Source organism: Raphanus sativus, chromosome 3, assembly GCF_000801105.2.
Source record: "Raphanus sativus cultivar WK10039 chromosome 3, ASM80110v3, whole genome shotgun sequence".
Lineage (NCBI taxonomy): Eukaryota > Viridiplantae > Streptophyta > Magnoliopsida > Brassicales > Brassicaceae > Raphanus > Raphanus sativus.
This window is the reverse complement of record NC_079513.1, coordinates 13279390-13285947: the sequence shown is the minus strand read 5'-3', so window position 1 is coordinate 13285947 and position 6558 is coordinate 13279390. Positions and strand designations below refer to the sequence as shown.

The window sequence follows — 6558 nt, the reverse complement described above, 5'->3', positions numbered from 1 at the left end:
AAGCCATGGTGTGGGCAATGAGCTTGGTAGCCTTTGAACCTCTCCCATGCTTCACTGAAACTTTCCAAGTTCCTCTGCTGAAACCCAGAGATCTCATTCCTGATCTTAGCTGTCCTGGAGATGGAGAAGAACTTGTCTAGAAAGGCTTCCTTGCACTCATCCCAAGTAGTGATAGAGTCACTTGGAAGAGACTTCTCCCACTGTCTTGCCTTGTCTCCCAGAGAGAAAGGGAAGAGCCTGAGCTTCAAAGCATCTTCTGACACTCCATTGGTCTTGGACAAACCACAGTAGCTATCAAACTTGTCCAAGTGGTCAAAAGGATCTTCAGTAGCAAGACCATGATACTTGTTGTTCTCAATGATGTTGAGCAGTCCTGACTTGATCTCAAAGTTGTTGTTCTCCACAGCAGGCGCTCTTATTCCCAACCTATGACCATTGATGTGAGGTTGATCATAGGCCCCAATGGCTCTAGCTTGGCGTGGAGGGTGTTGTGGCTGGCGCTGAGGTCTAAGGTTGGCAGCTCCTTGACCAATACCAGCTTGAGCAGCTTCATGTTGAGGTAGGTTCTCCATATCAAACCCCAATCTCTGCAAGTGAACCTGTTGCTCCTCTTCTCTCCTTCTTTTTGTATTCTCTCTTTCCAAAGCCCGGATGTCTGGTACTAGAGGAGTGAGGTTTGTAGTCCCTCTACTTCTCAAGTTCATACACCTGAAATGAAAAAGAAAGAGGAAAAAGCAGAGCCAATATCACAATAACAATAAAAATGACTTAGTCTCAAGCAAATGACTAAATCCCAATGTCAAAATCACAATAGAACTTGGCAACGGCGCCAATTTGATAACAGGACTTTTCAAGGTCCCTATCAAATGCAGTAGTATATGAGATGTCGAACCAATCCTAGGTGATTTCAATGCACTGAGAATACAAATCCATGCTTAATCTAAGTGCAAACCAAAAGTGAAATGAGTTTTAAACTAGAGCAATACTGAAATGCAATAAAACAATAACCTTTCTTTGATTATGAGATGGGAGAACTCATGGGATAAGGGATTAGACCTTGGGTGATCAAGTTTTGAACTAAAGGTGACAGCTTTCAATCAATCTATTAACCTTAGGCCTAGACACAACCCTAAACAAACTCTATCTCTAGATGGATGCTCATTTGCTAAGATGACTCAAGCATCAAATCTCTTTGGTTGAATGTCATAAAAGCAATCATTAAAATCAAGTCTACTAGCCATCTTAACACCTTTAACAACAAATCTCTTTGGCAAAGTGTGTTAAAAGCTTAGGAGAGTTGGCTCAGACATTTCATCAAACACCTTGTGGGTGGGAAATGTCTAAAGCTCAACTTTTGAGAGGCCAACTCAAAAGATGCATTAAGAACACTCTACAAGCAAGGAAATAGAAAGATCTATACCTAAACACCTTAGATCTAGCTTAATCACCCTTAGTCTCCCTAACCCATGAATCCAAAAGTGGACTACTCACTAATCACCATGATTCCTCTTAAACCCATGAGAGATTTAAGCTTAATCATGTAAAGAAAGGAAAAAAGGAACTTGAAATCACTCAAAAACACAAGAACAAGATGATGAATTGATTAAAGGAAAGAACTTTCACCAAAAGGTTTGTGTTTCTTAAGAGAAATTAAGATAATCTCAAAGATTAGGTCTACAAAGTATTTATAGTAGCTAGAAACATAAGGGTAAAAGAGTAAAAATAAGTCTGGTCAACTCTCAAATGCTGACTATGAAAATGGTCGCAACTGCCTTTTGGCGCTGTCAAGAAGCCGTTGAGGGGTGCAAAAACCCGCTGGGATGTGCACACCGGCTTCTCGTCACGTTCACCAAGCCACTGCAAGAAGTCGAAGTTGGGCAGGGAGGTGTGTTTTTCTCCAGCGGTTTGGTGAAGCCGCTGCACCAAAAGCCGCTCCAGCACTTAGAATTTTCAGCAGAACTTCTGCACCGGCTTTTCGCCATGACGCCAGGCCGCTGGATGACCATTTGGCCGCTGTGTGATGTGCATCGGCTTCCTGCAAGGTCAAAATGCCGCTGCCTGTCACATGAAGCCGCTGGGACACTTGGTCATCACGCCATGAACTCGAAAAACACCAATCTTGCCTCCAATCCACCTCCAATTGCTCCAAAGTCACCACTTAGCATCTCCATCACCTGATAAGAACAAATGCAATGCAATGCAAACTAAACAAGTCTAAATGCTATCCTAGATGATCAAAATGCATGATAAATGAATGGTAAAATCTATTAAAAACACAAGATATCACTTGCGCTATCTTCTCCATAAAAGACCTGATCCGGCCTTCAGTGTTGGATATTTGAGTCGTTATATGCAGGAGCCCAAGGAGTCTCATGGAGCTGCACTTAAACAAGTTCTCAGGTACGTGCGTGGTACTCTTGCTCACGGACTGATATTCAAGCGCACAGACAGAACGGGAATCATAGGCTACAGTGATGCTAGTCACAGTGTTGATGAAGACGATGGAAAGAGTACTACTGGTTTTGTGTTTTACTACGATCAGTGTCCCATCTCGTGGTGTTCGTCCAAGCAGGAAACGGTGGCTCTGTCAAGTTGTGAGGCTGAATTTATGGCTGCCACCGAGGGAGCAAAGCAGGCAATATGGTTGCAGGAGCTCTTTGCCGAGATAACCAGTGAGAAGTGCATGAGGATTACTATTCGGATGGACAATAAGTCTGCAATAGCTCTCACTAAGAATCCGGTTTTTCACGGTCGGAGCAAGCATATTCACAGAAGGTATCACTTCATCCGTGAGTGTGTTGAGAGGGAGCAAGTAAAAGTTGAGTACGTTCCAGGGAATGAGCAGCTAGCAGATACCTTGACCAAATAACTTGGTAGACTCAAGTTCAGAGAAATGAGAAGTATGGTTGGTGTTCATGACACAAGAGATTGGGAGTTCAAGTTTAAGGGGGAGAATGTTGGTTTAAGCTTGAGATAACTTAGAGAGTAAGTTGTTTATATCCTAACCGAGATATGGTTTAGGAATATATTGTGGAGTTATCTATAACATAAGATAGGAGTTATCTATAGCCTAAAATGTCGTTGGTGTTTAAACTATATAAGGGTTTGCAGGTGTGTTTGCGTAACCTAAGAGTTTGAAGAGGTTGTCTTGTGTTCTTGAGTTTTGAGTCATTTTCTCAAGGTTAATAAAGAGAGTTATTCTTTATACAATTCAATCCTTTTAGACTTTATACATTAGATTTTTAGCGAGAAGTTAAAGAGAGATAGGAAGAGAAATAAGGAGAGAGAGGATGTTTTTGGTTAGATAGTGGGTTTGGGTTTTTTTATAGTTATAGGGTGAAGATTCCCTAAAGTTTATGGATCATCATCATATATTACGGGAGTGCAGTATTTGAACGGATAGGATACCCTATAATTAAATATATTCTTCTCTTACGATGCCATACTTTAATACCAAAAAAGCACTGCAACACTCGACATGCCAAAACTTTGGAACAGACTGCAAGGATCTGATTGCTATGATCAAGGAGCCTCATGCTTGGCCAAGCTTTGCCACTGAGTTGGAAAGGATAGAAACATTACTAATATGCTTCCCTACTTCAACATCTCCTATGTTCCTCGAGCGCGTAATCAGTTCTCAGATTTTTTAGCTAAGACAGCTATATCTTTCTATAGGGAGTTACTTTTTATTGGTTGTTCTATTCCGGTCTGGTTACCCAGATCACCTCAAGCTTGAGTAATAGAATAGCTGTTTGTCGTCAAAAAAAAAAAACCAAAAAAGCACTTACCCTCTGATTAAAACAAACCTCATGAACGAAGACCTCTCTAAACTTTCGCTCTCACCTCTCACTAAAAGTTTGTAAACATATAATTAGAGGGAAGCTTCAAGAGATTCAGACTTATTGATTTTGCACACAGAGAAATGGTATCTCTTCGCCGTGTTAGGTGGTGCGTCATGAGTGTTCGACTTCAATCGTGTGCGGACTTATTCTCTCGACAATTCAGATTCCCGATCAACCATCAATCCAGCGATAATCAGAAGATGCCCCTGCAGCTTCGAGTTGGAAACCTGGAGATGCTGACCATCGGTGGCGACACCATCGGTCGGAATCCAGTTGACGTCCTGACGATAATGTTCCAGAGGTTTCGAGCATGGTCAATAGCGTCATCAACCCATACATTATCTGACACGTCGCTGGGCTTGGTTTTGGTCTTATCTCTTTAGTATTAACTGGGCTTAAACTTGTACTGGGTTTTATTTCCTCTCAAATTTTGCATGTAAAAATTGGCTTTATGCCTTTGAATAGGCCTGGGCATTTCGGGTATCGGTTCGGTTCAGTTCGGGTATTTCGGGTTTCTGGTCTTTCGGGTCTAGGAGTTTAGGATCTGATAGGGTAATTTCAAATTTTTGGTTCCGAGTCGGTTCGGATCGTACCGGGTCCGGGTCGGGTAGGGTCTTAGATAGTTGGACCCATTCGGGTAACTAGAATTTATCGGTTTGGTTTTGGATCGGGTTTAGGTCGGTTCGGTTCGGATTTGACCTAAAAACATCTAAAAATACAAAAAAATATCTGAAAATATTAATATATCCAAAAATATTTGAAATTTTATTTAAAATTTGTGTTTTTATTATATTAAAATGTGTATATATATTAAAATACGTGAGATGCAAAGATAATTGGTTGTCTCCTAGTGGTTGAACCCCTTGCTCTATAGAAAAATAACCCGTCTTCGACTCCTCTTCGATTCATTTTATTTAATTTACATTATTAATTCGGGTACCGGTCGGGTTTCGGGTTCGGATCGGGTCGGGTCCAAGATCCGCGGATTCTCTACAACAAGATCCGATAGAGTAATTTGATCGGGTCGGTTCCTATCCGGATCGGGTTTTTCGGGTCGGTTTCGGATCGGGTCTTCGGGTCCAGGTAAAATGCCCAGACCTACCTTTGAATATGAATGGTTGACGGAAAAAAATATCTCATGAACACTCTTTAAAACAGATGTAACCGTATATGTTTGTTCATGAACGGATGAGAATCTATTCAATAGTGAACTAACTAAATCTAGATTGGCTTTGATACAAAACATTATTTCTTGTATTACATTAAAACTTTATCATGTGTTAATTTAAGTAAAAGAAAAGACTGAGGTATGTATATGGAGATGAAAAGACTAAGTATAAAAAAGTAATAAAAAATGTTCAAAAATGTGGAATTTTATCTTAGAAATTGCAATGGTTTTTTGAGTGGGTGTCAAAATTTTCTAGAACTTTTTTTTTAATGATGATTTCCCATTCTAAGAGTTGCATACATTTTCAAAGAGTTGTCTTTGTGTCTAAATATGTGTGTTTTTATTCCAAAAGTTGTAACAAATTTTTAAGAACTTGTAAATATCTACAAACATGTCTTTTTTTTTTTGTCGACACAAACATGTCTATTCATTCTAAAAACAACAGATTTTTTAAATAAGTTATTTTATTTCATTGATTTCAATTTGAGTATGATGATGTGTCGGTTTCACAATCATTTGACAATTAATGCGTTCATCTTCTATTTTATTAACTCCACCGCAAATAATTTAATATGTCTACACTAAGTTTTTTAATCAGCTTATTTTTTGTTTCTGCATTTTAAACATTTGTATTAGTGAACTTGAATTTTCTCAGTACAACTACTGAATAATATCATTTAAAAAAAAATTACAAAAATCATTAAGATTCGCATCAACTAAAATATTAGAATGAGAATGTTTTTATAAATTTAAAATTTCATATATTGCCGAACTTAGCCATGGTTGAGGTTTTTGTACACGAAAGCAATAAAGAATTGTGATTGGTTATGAATTAAGAAAACTGAAGTAAAAAACACCACACACAGACAAAGTCTGATCTTTAGTTCAGCCACAAATTACTTTTCTTTACGAAATTTTCACATTGACCAAAAATTAGAAACATAATCAAATTACTAGAAAAAATCAGAAATCAGAAAAGCTTTTAAAAAAGATTCGTGAAACCGATTGAAAAACAAAATTCATGTGTTGAGTAAAGAGATCACATTATTTTCCACGCATCTATAACACTTTTCGCTCGATTGTATCGTGTTTTAATATATTTACCAAAAGCTTTCTATAAGAAAATACACATTAGTGGTTACAGACTACGTCAATTTTGTAACATGGCAAAACAATATTGACATAACGTCCAACCATTTTTATTGGTATTATTAAAGTATAGTCCAATAATCTTGATGTTAAATAAGCCCAAAATATTTTTTTTAATATATTTTATTTTGCTTTATATTAGTAAAAGAAAGTAAATCTAGGTAAAATATTTGGATCTGAAGACCAAACTGAACTAGATTTCAAAGTAATATTAAACACAAACTAGAATTGATTGAATACTCAGATGGATCTAAAAATTTAATATCCAGATAAACAGACCTGAATCTAATCTAAACTAAAATATTTTGGATACCAAAAAATCTTAAATCAAAATTATATATTTAAACATGTTATTTTTAAAATTTATATCTATTAGATATCCAAAAATATGAAAATATC

General features: G+C 37.6%; 1 non-coding gene across 1 annotated transcript; it reads left to right on the top strand.

Moving 5' to 3' along the window:
* Nucleotides 1-107, top strand: LOC130510355 (small nucleolar RNA R71). The gene has a single exon (XR_008944027.1). It is a non-coding gene; the product is annotated as a small nucleolar RNA R71 (small nucleolar RNA).
* Nucleotides 108-6558: the final 6451 nt, after the last annotated feature.